Source organism: Tyto alba, unplaced genomic scaffold, assembly GCF_018691265.1.
Source record: "Tyto alba isolate M040663 unplaced genomic scaffold, T.alba_DEE_v4.0 Super-Scaffold_6, whole genome shotgun sequence".
Taxonomy (NCBI): Eukaryota; Metazoa; Chordata; class Aves; order Strigiformes; family Tytonidae; genus Tyto; species Tyto alba.
The window spans coordinates 21,797,559-21,810,063 of NW_024881327.1; positions in this window are offsets into that span (position 1 = coordinate 21,797,559).

Here is a 12,505-nt window from a genome sequence, read left to right on the forward strand (position 1 = left end):
TTATTTTGATATAGTAGGTGTAAAAACAGTCAGAACCCCTGCAGACTTCAAAGTCTTAAACATTAAAGATGTTTAATTATGTAGAGCCATATATGTATTCTAATTACAGTGAATTACTTTGAGTTACTTGTGATTTACATCAATGTCATTAAGAACAGAAACTGGATCACTGAGGCTGTTATCATTCTCCTTTTGAAGCTGATAGCAAAACTCGCATCAATTTAAAAAGATACAGCCTTTTTTAAAAAATAAACAATATAGTAAGATAGCCAGAAGTGACAAATAGAAACTGTTGATATTAACAAACTAATTGTAAAATACAATTTTTCTATACCAAAAAAATATCACTGAATATAGCTTTGGAAAACCCCAAAAGATAAATTTTACTCAATTCAGTACTGTTACAAAAAACAGCCTATTCCAGCAAAAAACACGGTTGTTCCTTGCACCAGTTGAAACAGCACTAACATAGTATAATATTGCAGACATAATAATAGGTCTGTATATTTGACATGGGTAAAAAAGTCCACCTAAAATAAGATGAGAGCTCATGATTTAAGGGGTTTTTTAAAGTATATTGTTCAAGCATTTATCACAGCAGTGAATAAACCCACTGCTCTATAATGGGAAATTAAAAATTAAGTTTATTTGCCTTTCATCTAACTTTATAATCAAGAATAAACATAATTAGAGGTCCCAAAGGCTTGTATAACAATATTTCATGAGAGACAGATATGAAGAACACCAACAACAAGAAACTTCCAGGAATGTGTGAGCGATAAATCAGAATACTATTACTCTCTTGTTTGTATGCTCAGACATTTCATTTGGATACCCAAGTGAGAAGTTATGGTAAACTCTGCATATTTGGAGAGAGTGATTTTGTATACTCCTTTTTAGTTATTTGAGCATTTAAACTATATACACTTTGCTCCCCACTCAAAATGATGAATTTGTATCCCTACTTCACTCTAGTATTTGGTGAAAAAAGTATGCTTTAATTATGTAGTGTTCAGTAAGGGAACACATTCAAAAGTCTTTATTATGAAATACTATAGTGGTGAAAATTTAGAAAATTATGGTCATTAAAAGATCACTAGAAACAACTTGTCTATTTTTCTGAGATTACAACTTTATTGGTACTTCCATGACCTGTAGCCAGCCAGAGAGCAGCCACAGCACATTGCAGAAATCTGAAAGTTACTTTGTGCTGTAACTTTTCTCCAGACAATTTATTCCGCTTCAGCTCAGGGCAGAAAAAGAATAGAAAATTGGTGTGATCAGGTAGATCTTTTACAATGGATAACAGCTTTTCCCTAGCAAAAGCCAGTTCTAACATTGACATTCCAGGAGTTGCAATCAAAGTAAAAAGTGAAACAATAGTTGCTAAAGAGTCTACTGTAGCTGAATTTCCTCCACCATTTTAAGTTTAACTTTCCTGGTACAATATCAAATTGTGTAATGTCTATGTTTAGTTTGTGAACCTGATCGGAAGTTATAAACTTAAATGTCTTTTTCTGGTTTTAAAGGATGAATTCAACTGTTACATATTATATCCTATATAGTAAATGTAGCTGTATAAATATATTAAAAATATATCTATTGAAAGACATATGCATAAAAAGCCACATATATATTATATATGTATATTCTATACTATACATATTTTATATGATATAGTTATACTATACACTATATTTTAGATACAATTACATACTACTTCATACTCTATGTTAATTAATTTGCTATTTGTTATAAATTATAAATTTTTATACATTATACCATAACGTACATCTGTAGGGTTTCCTAAGTTCCTGAGTTCATGTAGCAAAGCACAAGATTATTGAAAATTATAAACAGTGGTATTATTCAGGACACTATGAGAAGAAGAGACGATTTATTAGAGCATTCATCATCTAAGACAATTTTAATTCTGGACTACATGTTTCCTTTGGAGACACACATTTCCTCTATTTTTTCTGTATCTTGAGAATGTAACACAAAGCAGTCATCCAGTTATCATGAACACTGAAAATGAGTGGTACTTGCATTTGTATTAAGAATGATAAGTTATCAGAAAGCCCAAGTACTAGCTTAATGATGGTTCTGATTTAAGCTAAAATGTTACTAGAAACTTCAATGGACTTTATTTTTCAAATATCTGAAAGTATTTTTACTAGATTAATAATAAATACTGTACTGAATTATTTTTGGTTAAAATTGTTTAATATTGCAGAAGAGACAAATGGTAAAATATAGAACACATTCACAGGACTTTGGAGTCTAAGTTCTAGTTTTAAAAGTGATATAAAAATGTACAAGCCTGGATTCTGTTTTTTTTTCAACAAGATTTAAACTCTTAAGCATCATGTTTACTCTCAAAATTTTTACCAGATTTCTAAGAACTGAATAATACAAAATACGCAAGTAATAAAAACACCTCTTATGCCATTCAAAGTGTACTTCTTGTTGGTTTTATTCCTGTTTTCCCATAGGTTAAAAATAATCCTCAAATGACTGACTATGGAAACAAATGCAATCTCATCAAATTTGTCTCATTATATGAACAGAAAAGAAAAGACATAAGAGAAAGGCAAGATAAAAAACTACTATGGAAAATATAATATATGTTCCTTATGTTAAGCATCTATTCTCTTTTCCTTGTATTTCAGTCTTCTTTTTTTAAAAAAAAATATACTATTTTCATGCAAATTATGCTGAAGTGATACCTTGTGATTTGAAGAGACATGGGTAATTGCCCTTTTTTGAGCTGGGTAATTATATAGGGTGCCAGAAGCTACTTCTGACAGACTAAAATTAGGTGACCTGCAGATTGACCTCAAACACAGTTTCTGCTGTATTGTACTTAATTATGTATATCTTACAGACACAGATCAAACAGCTAGAACAGTGCCAGAAGGAAGGAGAAACATCTTTCAAGTGGTTTGCTTCCGTTATTCAAGGAAAGGTGTTATACATTTTTTGCTGAAAATACAGTGTGAGCAACCTTGGCAAAGGAAATAGTGACAGAAGTATTCAATGGTGACTCTCACTTACAGCCTCTGCCAAAATTAGAGGGTTTGTCCCTAAGAGGTTACCAAACTAGGAAGATTACAGATGGGGTAATCTTAAATATAGAGAAGAGATAGTAATAAAGAAATCCAGTATTCAGAAGGCTGTCTCTAGGCACTGTCAGGAAGAATATTTTTTGTGTCATTTGTCATAAATTCTCTATTTGTTGATGCTTAAGATAAGAGGAACATTTATCTCATTGTGAATAAATCTACTGCCTTTCATTAATTTTACAAGTCATTTTAGATCAAAGTTAATCTCTAAGAGTTGTACATTTATTCCTCAGAAGTCCAGAAGTTATTCCAAGGTCCATTTGTAGGGCCTAAGTTTGTCCCTCTATTTGGCTAACAACTTCTGAGTTAACCTTGGAGTATGAGACAGAGAATGAAGAGGGGTTGAGCACTATAAATAATATGATTAAGGAAGTGGGGAGAAGCATATTTCTGTAATATAAATATACCTGCCAAGAACAAATACCACAGAATGACAGGAATCCTTTGTATTAAACAAAAGCATCACAAAAACAATGGTTATATTAAAAACATCATCGGATTTTTATTCCTTGACATGGTAATAAAACACAGTAAAGGAAAACCTAGCAGTATTTGACTGGAGGAGTTTGATGTTCTCCACCCAGTTCCATTAGCTCCTGTTTTTCTATTCTGGAAAAGGGGACAAAAAAAAAAGGTTATGCAGTGAAATGCAGATGTTTGGCTCAGATCCCCTAGTAAATCCATTTTCTATTGTACCAAGACTACACCTCTTTAATGAAGCATAGATATTAATATTTCTAAAGGGTTCTCTGTCCTTCTTTTACAATTACAAACCCTTATTTTATGTGCATGCAATCTAAAGCACCTCTTAACATGTTAAAACAAGAGATTTAGGCTGAAGGATATCATTCTGATTTATGAATACTGTCTGTAACTTGTTCAGAATATTTTAAATAAAAAAAAATACATGAAGCATGTGTCAGACTCCAGTCACATTAAAATAATCTAATTCTTTAGTTAATTTGATTTGCTCACTATTTTAAGTAGCTCCTGATTCAAAATCTGTCAGAATATCAAACTTTTTCAGAGCTCTCGCAAGTCTGCTGACCTTGCCTCCCTAATAGAAACTATTCAGTGATCAGGCTTAAATTTGAAAGGAAGTTATTCCACATACTGCTTCTCTTCTGGAGATATGGTCTTGTGCTACAGATGTACAATTTTTATTAGCTTTAATAGAATTCATTTTTTGCCCACACAGAGAACAATTTACTGCAATGTGCCAGTTAATTTTAGAGAGGGTATTTTAGGCTACATGATGATATAGTTATATAGGACTAACATGAAAATGGTTTCAAACTTTTTCCTTTAAGTGTAGCATTTTAAATTTACATTTACACTACACATACCCCAAGGATGGGGAATTTCAGAAAAGTAAGACAGCTAATGCAGAATATTGAAACATAGATCTGAAAAAAATGTGTGCAAATGATTATGAATCCACAATTTAAGACAGAAGGGAGAAAAATCATTAGGTTAACCGAGGTCACACATTGGTAACCATTTATGTATGAGTTAACTACCCAACACATCTATAGGAGTCCTATAATATTCAGTAGATGCAATTTCACAAAGTGATTTTTGCATCCAACTCTAAAACCTTGTTGCAGACTACTTCTTTCTTGTGTCCATGAAGAAAAATCAGACTACCTTCACAGGGATACAGTGACACTGTCAGGACAAAGCTGAAAAGAGTTTTGAGTTTCACCATGCTGCTATTTCCCAAATCTCTGGTGAATTCTTTCTCTAACTGCAACATCAAGTCTCTGAAGGAATCAGAAATCAAAAGCTAATCATTATTTCTGAAAGAAATACTAGGGTTATTCTGGCTCCTTGCATCATCATATTGGTCATCCTTCCCCCTAGCAGGTAGAATCTCCTGAGTGAAGTAACATTACTGTAGAAAATAATGTGGGCAGTGGTAGTTAGAAGAGGGAATTAGATGTGCCTTTTGTTTTTTCAATCCCCTACTATATTTCTATGACACTTTTGTCAAATTGTCCTTGTATGAGCCCATGCTCCCTATAAGTAACCAGTATCTAATATACATGCTGGTAAGAAACTAGGTAATTTAAATGCATTCAAATGTGGATACAGTGGTGAAAGAACTGAAAACTTGTTCTGGAAGACAAGCTCTAGTGAAATAATAACATATAAACTCTGGAAAACAAAGACTTTTTGATTGATCTTCTGTAGCAACCTCCAGCAGTTTAAGATTGCTGCATTATTGTTAGGCTCTATAAGGTGGGGAAAGGACAGAGTGGAACTTACTTAACATTTTTAGAAAAAAAAAAAAAATCACTCTCTTGTTTCAGTGAAACCTTACATTATATTATTTTGATAAACATATTGTTATATAATGCTACAGGATTTTACCTAAGAAAGTCTAGGTGAAGCTGGTATACCTCTTTCCTACAATAAAGGAAATAAAACAGAGATTGCTCCTAAAACTACATAAATTTATAGCATTCCCAAATGGAATTCTATTTAGTCATTTACTATCATGATTATTAACAGGTTCCAAATATGTGTTTTGTAATGAAATTGAAAATAAATATTAAAAGTGCTACAATATTAATAACTGTCACTTTTAGGCTACAGCTAAAAACCAATAATATTTATGTGGGTGAAACAACTTAAAATACTGCTCATATACACAACAGCAGCTCATTATATAGTGCAGCCTACAGACTGAAGAACAGCAACAGTGCACATAAATACATTTTTGAAAACCAAATGGATTAGAATATCTTTGCTTCTAAAAGGCAATAAGTGCCATATTTGCTATTATTTTGCATAAGCTTTAGTTAGATCAGTTTATGTGCTCAATCTTCTTGGAACATGTGAAAACAGTTATTTTCTGGTAGTGGTGCTTTAACATCTTTTCATACAAATGTATTTATTTCTTCAAAACATTCAGGAAATAACAAGACCAAAAAATTAAGAAAATATTGATACTGTAAAATCCTGGGGTAACTACAAAATCAGATTTGTTTCATTTGCACTTAGAGATGAATGATGAAATTCATTTACTGGGAAGATCTAAAAGTGCTCAAATATCAGCTGATTTCAAGTGAGGCTCAAACTGGGACTAAACTCAGCCCCATATAATGTTTAGGCATTATTTTGGCACTCTGCAGAAAGGAAATCGTAACTCTTGTGAACTCATTAAAGTTTCAACCACTGTGACTCAGATCTCATTGATTTCACCGAACGCGGCTGGCTGGGTACAAAAACAAATTCCTGTTCCCTAAGTTTATGTGTGTTTCTCCTGAAAGATTTGAAACATCTACCTTATCTATAGACCAGCATGGGAAAATTGCCTCCTGAGTAGTATCTTCTCCTGTTTGTGTACTGACATATGTAATAATTCTCTGTGCCTTCTTTCACTCTTTGTTCTTATTTTTCTAATTCTCTGGAGAATAAGGAAACTGCTGATTTTGGCTGGGATAGAGTTAATATTTTTTTATAGCAGCTAGTATGGGGCTATGTTTTGGATTTGTGCTGGAAACAGTGTTGATAACACAGGGATGCTTTTGTTACTGCTGAGCAGTGCTCACACAGAGCCAAGGCCCTTTCTGCTCCTCACCCCGCCCCACCAGCGAGTGGGCTGGGGGGGCACAGGGAGCTGGGAGGGGACACGGCTGGGACAGCTGACCCCAGCTGACCAAAGGGATATCCCATACCATATGATGTCATGCTCGGCATGTAATGCTGGGGGAAGAAGAAGGAAAGGGGTAATGTTCAGAGTGATAGTGTTTGTCTTTCCAAGTGACCATTACATGTGTTGGAGCCCGGCTGTCCTGGAGACATCTGAGCACCTGCCTGCCCATGGGGAGTGGGGAATTAATTCCTTGTTTTGCTTCACTTGTGTGTGCAGCTTTTGCTTTACCTATTAACTTGTCTTTATCTCAACCCATGAGTTTTCTCATTTTTACCCTTCTGATTCTCTCCCTCAGCCCACTGGGGGGGGAAGTGAGTGAGCAGCTGTGTGGGGTTCAGTTGTTGGCTGGGGTTAAACCATGACAGAAACTCACACCCTCATGCTTTTTTCTATTAATTCTGTACTTCAGCTCAATACAAGGTAGTATACTGACTTTCATCAAAGAAAAATTAAAGCTTTCTAGCCACTTCCATTTAAATGCAGAGTTATTTTCATGCAGACCTTTTCCTCAGTAAGAGGAACCAAAGATGCAGCTGCCTGTAACTGTCATTACTGTGTCTCATATATATATATGATTAGATTGTGCTTTTCAGAAGGCAAATGTGAACTTTCTGAACTTACCTTTACTTATTTTGAAAACCATAAAGAAACCCTACCATTATATATAATAATTTCAACAGAAGTTTATTTTCTTTTGTGTCTCCTAGCCACAATAACATTATATTTCCTTGTTTCATGTTGCTGCTGTGAGACTCTCTTTCACATGTAATTACTTTAAAACTTTTCATTTATATTTGTAATGGTATTCAGTGGCATGCTGGACTTACAATAAATCATTCTTATTCTCCCTATATAGAGATTGATAGTGGATATGTATATATTGGACTTGTAGTCTTTTGTTCAGAACTCTTTTCTGGCCAATATCACCAAAATATTTAGTCAAAATGTTGGGCAGTACAAGAAACATAAAGCATATTTAGTTTTCACATCCATAGCAATGTATTACTGAGGAATGAAAGAAAATGGAAGGAGATTTACAATCTTGTATTTTTATTGCATGACAGAAGTCCCCAGGACAAATGAGAGACTGGAAAATGTAGGCCTGTTTTCTATATTTGATGGAAACATATACAGTGAGATTTCTCTGGGCTGCCAAGGGAATGATACACAGTTAGAATGTGAACTTCTCCACACTATACCAAAATAAATATTATTTTTAAATAGTAAGTAGGATTCTACTCCATTTCATGAGTTTATGATGTATTTGTTAGTTATGAATCAAGGAGATATCAAAACTTCAAGAAACCTTAATCATCTTTACTATAATAATTTTTTGTAGATGTATTTAAAATTGCAACAAATACCACTCAAACATGAAACAGACTGTGGAAAGCTATTCTGTATGAAGTGGAAGTAATTTGGGGCTGGGAAAAATTCAAAGAAATACTGTTCATCTTGTTAATAAATTATGAGGTGAATAAATATTCCTGTATTTACATTTTTTTCTTTCTTATATATGCAAAAATATGCTACCTTATCTATTCTAACGTATCTTCTGGACTTCCACAAGCAGAAAGAAAGTCGGAAGCATCTCAGAAAAGTAAATTATGGTTCATATTTTTAACTGAAGCTGTTTCATTGTGCTGTCTCAGTTTAATTGAGTTCTTGCTAACACTTTCAAAGAACTTTACTGAGAAAGTCTGCTCCACATAGCATACACCAAGCATAACCAGAATCAATGTAATGACACAAATGTAGTTAAAAAATGTTAGACATACACAGTGTATTCAATCTTGTCTCCTAGTGTAACTGCAACAGATATAGGTCAATCCAAATAGAGTTCCTTGAATGTAATTAAATTCAAAAGAGTTCTCAGAATTCTCACAGGTCTAAGCTCCGTCCACTCTATGAAGTTCATAGTTTCAAAGTATAGCTAACTGTACAAACAACCTATTTGACCTACTTGATATTGTAGCAAAATTTAAGATTAAAAAATTAGAAAAGCTCCAAGCTGACATAGCCTAGAAAGTTCAAATGGTATTTTACTGTACAGCCATTCTCAAATCAAGCACCCAGGCTAAAAATTTAGAATTACAACTGCTATTTCTATCTAATTTCTGAACTTACATTAATTAGAACAAAAAAAAAAAAAAAAAAAGAAGGAAAGAAAAACCAGAATGAAAAATTTGCATATATGAGAGACTATATATGCTACTCAGTATATATGATACCCAATATATGTGAAACCCAGAAGCCATAGGAACAAATAACAAGTTATCAAGAACTAGAGCTACTGCAAAGTTCACTGCTATTTAGGTCCCAGGTGCTAGTTAACTAAGCAAAGGTTTTAAAGGAGATCAAGCCAAGCAGGGAAGGATCTCAATAAGAGACTTCCAGCTACAGTTATAATGATAAAAGCAGCATTTGAACCCCTTTATTAATTAAGGAAAAGCTGATGGTTTAAGTGAGAACATAGTCAGGTGAAGATTTCTAAATGGGTGTGAGGACTGACCTAGGTTTCTTTTTCTTGCATTCATGAATAACACTAAAACAAGAGGCAGACTTCATCTGGTGTGTGTAGAAACCAGTACCAGGAGTTTTCTTTTCATGTCAGAATTAAGATATGAAGGTAGATTATAAAAGGAAGTTAAGGGCTACTGAGATTTTTGTTTCAATTACCATATGCATAATTATGTTCCACCTGGTTGAGTGATATAGATACATATGTGTATAGTTCAATTAAACTTGTGTTCAAAAAGATGTTTAGTCCTCTAGGCATGATTGGGTGTCCTAAGAGACCTGAGGGCAAAGTTTTTCTCTTAGTAGAAAATTCTTCTGTACCTCTCAGAACATTAGTTGAAAACAGAAATCTCTAATTATTAAGAGTATAGACCTAAAAGAGTAAGCTATACAATCAGGTACATAAACAGCTATTCTTGTGATCTTAGTGAATGTACAGAACCACTTAACTACAAAATACATAAGTACTGAATTGACTTCTATGAAAATCTAAGTAGAATTTTTTTAGCTGGGCACTGTGTAGATAACAATGATGTAGTGAACAGTAGAAGCAGAATTTCAGAATGAAAATAATGATTCCTAGAAGAAAAGATGAGAACAAGTGTTTTCTTTGAAATTATTCCAGCACCCACCCAGTCCACAGTATTACTTCACATGTATTATACTACAGTTGTGTGGTTACTGGCTTTTTCTTGTTTAATAAACTTAGGTTTTGACATGTCTCCAGTTATGTCTCTGTTGATAAGTGCTTTGCTCTCACTTTACAGCAGTTATTCTTTTCACCTCAGTTTATGACCTGAAAGTAACAAGGAATCTGGGAAGGTCATATTTTCATCTATGTCCTGACTATAGATCCAGAGTTCATTTCCTTGTTCTAGAACTCTGACATTCAGACAAGTTTCTGTGAAGTTAATTGAAACCCAAATACTTTGAGGGATCCCTGGAGTATGACTGTGGTTCCTTAACCAGGAATGGATGGTACTGGGTTGTGTTCTGGTTGACCTGAAACTCTTTGATGTATGGATAACTGAATACAATAAAGGATTCTTCAGGTTTTATAATTCTTCCTGGTGTTTAAGTCCAAACCAAAAATCCATAACCTACTGATATGTTTCTGCTTTAGAAGGATTTTCTTTTACAGAGTTTGAGCTTAGTTTCAGGAAGTGTCTCACAGTGCCACAATCAGTGCTGCACTGCTCAGGAGCATTCCTGGATTGCACTGTAATGCTTCTGCAAATGTAAGTGATAAATGGCCAGTGGTTTTTATAAAGATAAATAGAAACTGCTAGATGCACCATGACATGAATGATTAGTAAGAACTGTAAGGACTGGAAGAGAAATAAACAGTTGTAAAGAATCTACAGGATAAGTTTGCAAGCCACTAAGCACCATATAATGAGTTTCAATTTGAACAGGACTCTACCTTGTTAGAATTTATAATTTGAGGATTTTCTGATATTCAAATTAAATTACAATAGCTGCAAGCAGTGTGCAGGGCTTGGGTGCAAAGCTAGGGGATTTGATAATGTATACAGTTTTTCCCTTGAGGCCAAAAATGTAATTATTAAGAAGTTCAGAACTGAAAAATAGTCTTGTCATCTGTTTTCATGAGAGATAAAAGATCACTTCAAGGTGAAGAGGTTACAGATAAGAAAGAAAATTAAATTTACAAAACCCAACATGACCAACAGTACAGCTGCTGAGGAATAATAAGAACAAAATTAAATATTAGAATTAGAGGGGGAAATCATTCTACCTCTACTAGACATATGCTATTAAAATATTTAATTCATCTCCAGATTAATTCATTGGATGATGTGAAGATTATTATAGAGGTGATAAATCAGTAGATTAATATGTATTCAGCAGGGATACATGAGGTAGGACTGAATGAAACTCCCTAGCTCAATAGGAGACCAGTTAGCCCCTTCTCACTGAATTGGGTCAAGAGCAATATATCTTCTTTTTACATGTGGTTCTAAATTATCATACTGTCTTAATAACTCCAGATCAGGGGAATATAATGATTGGAAACAGGTTGCTGGTGCAAGCAGTTTTAGCTATTATTCTAAATATTTCTGATTTTTCTAAAGAAATTTTTAGGTATATTTTTGTAAATTAATTATTCTTAATTCTCTAATTAAAGGTGATACTGTCCCTAACTTTTTCTCATCAGATCACATACCCTTATATCCTGAGAAAAATATATCCTTCAGACTTGTCACATATTTGTCTTATTCCACTCATTCCATTCAGCTGTATTAAATGGCCTCAAACTTTGGATTTGTAGTTTTCTATGACAAGTCTCTCTTACGTGAACCTGGGAAAACAATTCAATATTAATATCTTTAGCATTCTTTATTGTTTATATTAGGAAGCATTGAAAATTGGAAACTTTAGGATGAATAAGAGTATGTGGAACAGCTGGGAGATAAAATAAAACAAACCTCAAAATATTTAGAGGTAGAAAAAGAGATTTTTTTTTTTTTTTTCAATAAAAAGATTCCCACAGGTAACAAATAACCAAATAGTGAAGAAAAGTAGACTAGAAATAGGATACCCAAAATTAATCTGTATCTAACCAGGAAGATGTTTTTCTTATTCTTAGGAATTTTCACTTACAATGATGTGTTTTGTTGGAATTATGTTTTAAAGCAGAACACAGAAAATTTTACTTTCAGTGCCTCTGCCTGTCTTACTAAGTAACAGAATAATCTATATCATGTGGCCAGAATCACGCACATGATCACGATGCTCCCTACACTGAAATGAAAATGTGACTTTTTAGTTTGGTAAATCAAAAAAACTGTACTACCTCAGGAAAGGGTAAAAAAAATGTTTATCAACTAGGCACAGACTCTTCTTAGGTACAAAACAAATTTCAAAGGTCTTGCTAACCTCCAATTGCTTGGCATGAACAAGAGAAGATCCGGATCTATAACTAAGCTGTTTTAGTCACTGTTCAATTTGAGTTAATGTAAGAAAGGTGAATTAAATTAAGGTAGCATAGTAATGCATTGTGTCTGGCCACACCTTGAAGGATGTTTGTGATTACAGTACATCAAAGGATTAACATCTAGTGGATTTTTGTTGCTGTAGCTGTCAGTTTTGATTGAGTCTACACTGGTGAGTAATGCAAGACGAGCCAATGCACCATTTCTAAAATGTCACTTGTGATCTATACTATGGATTGCAATTG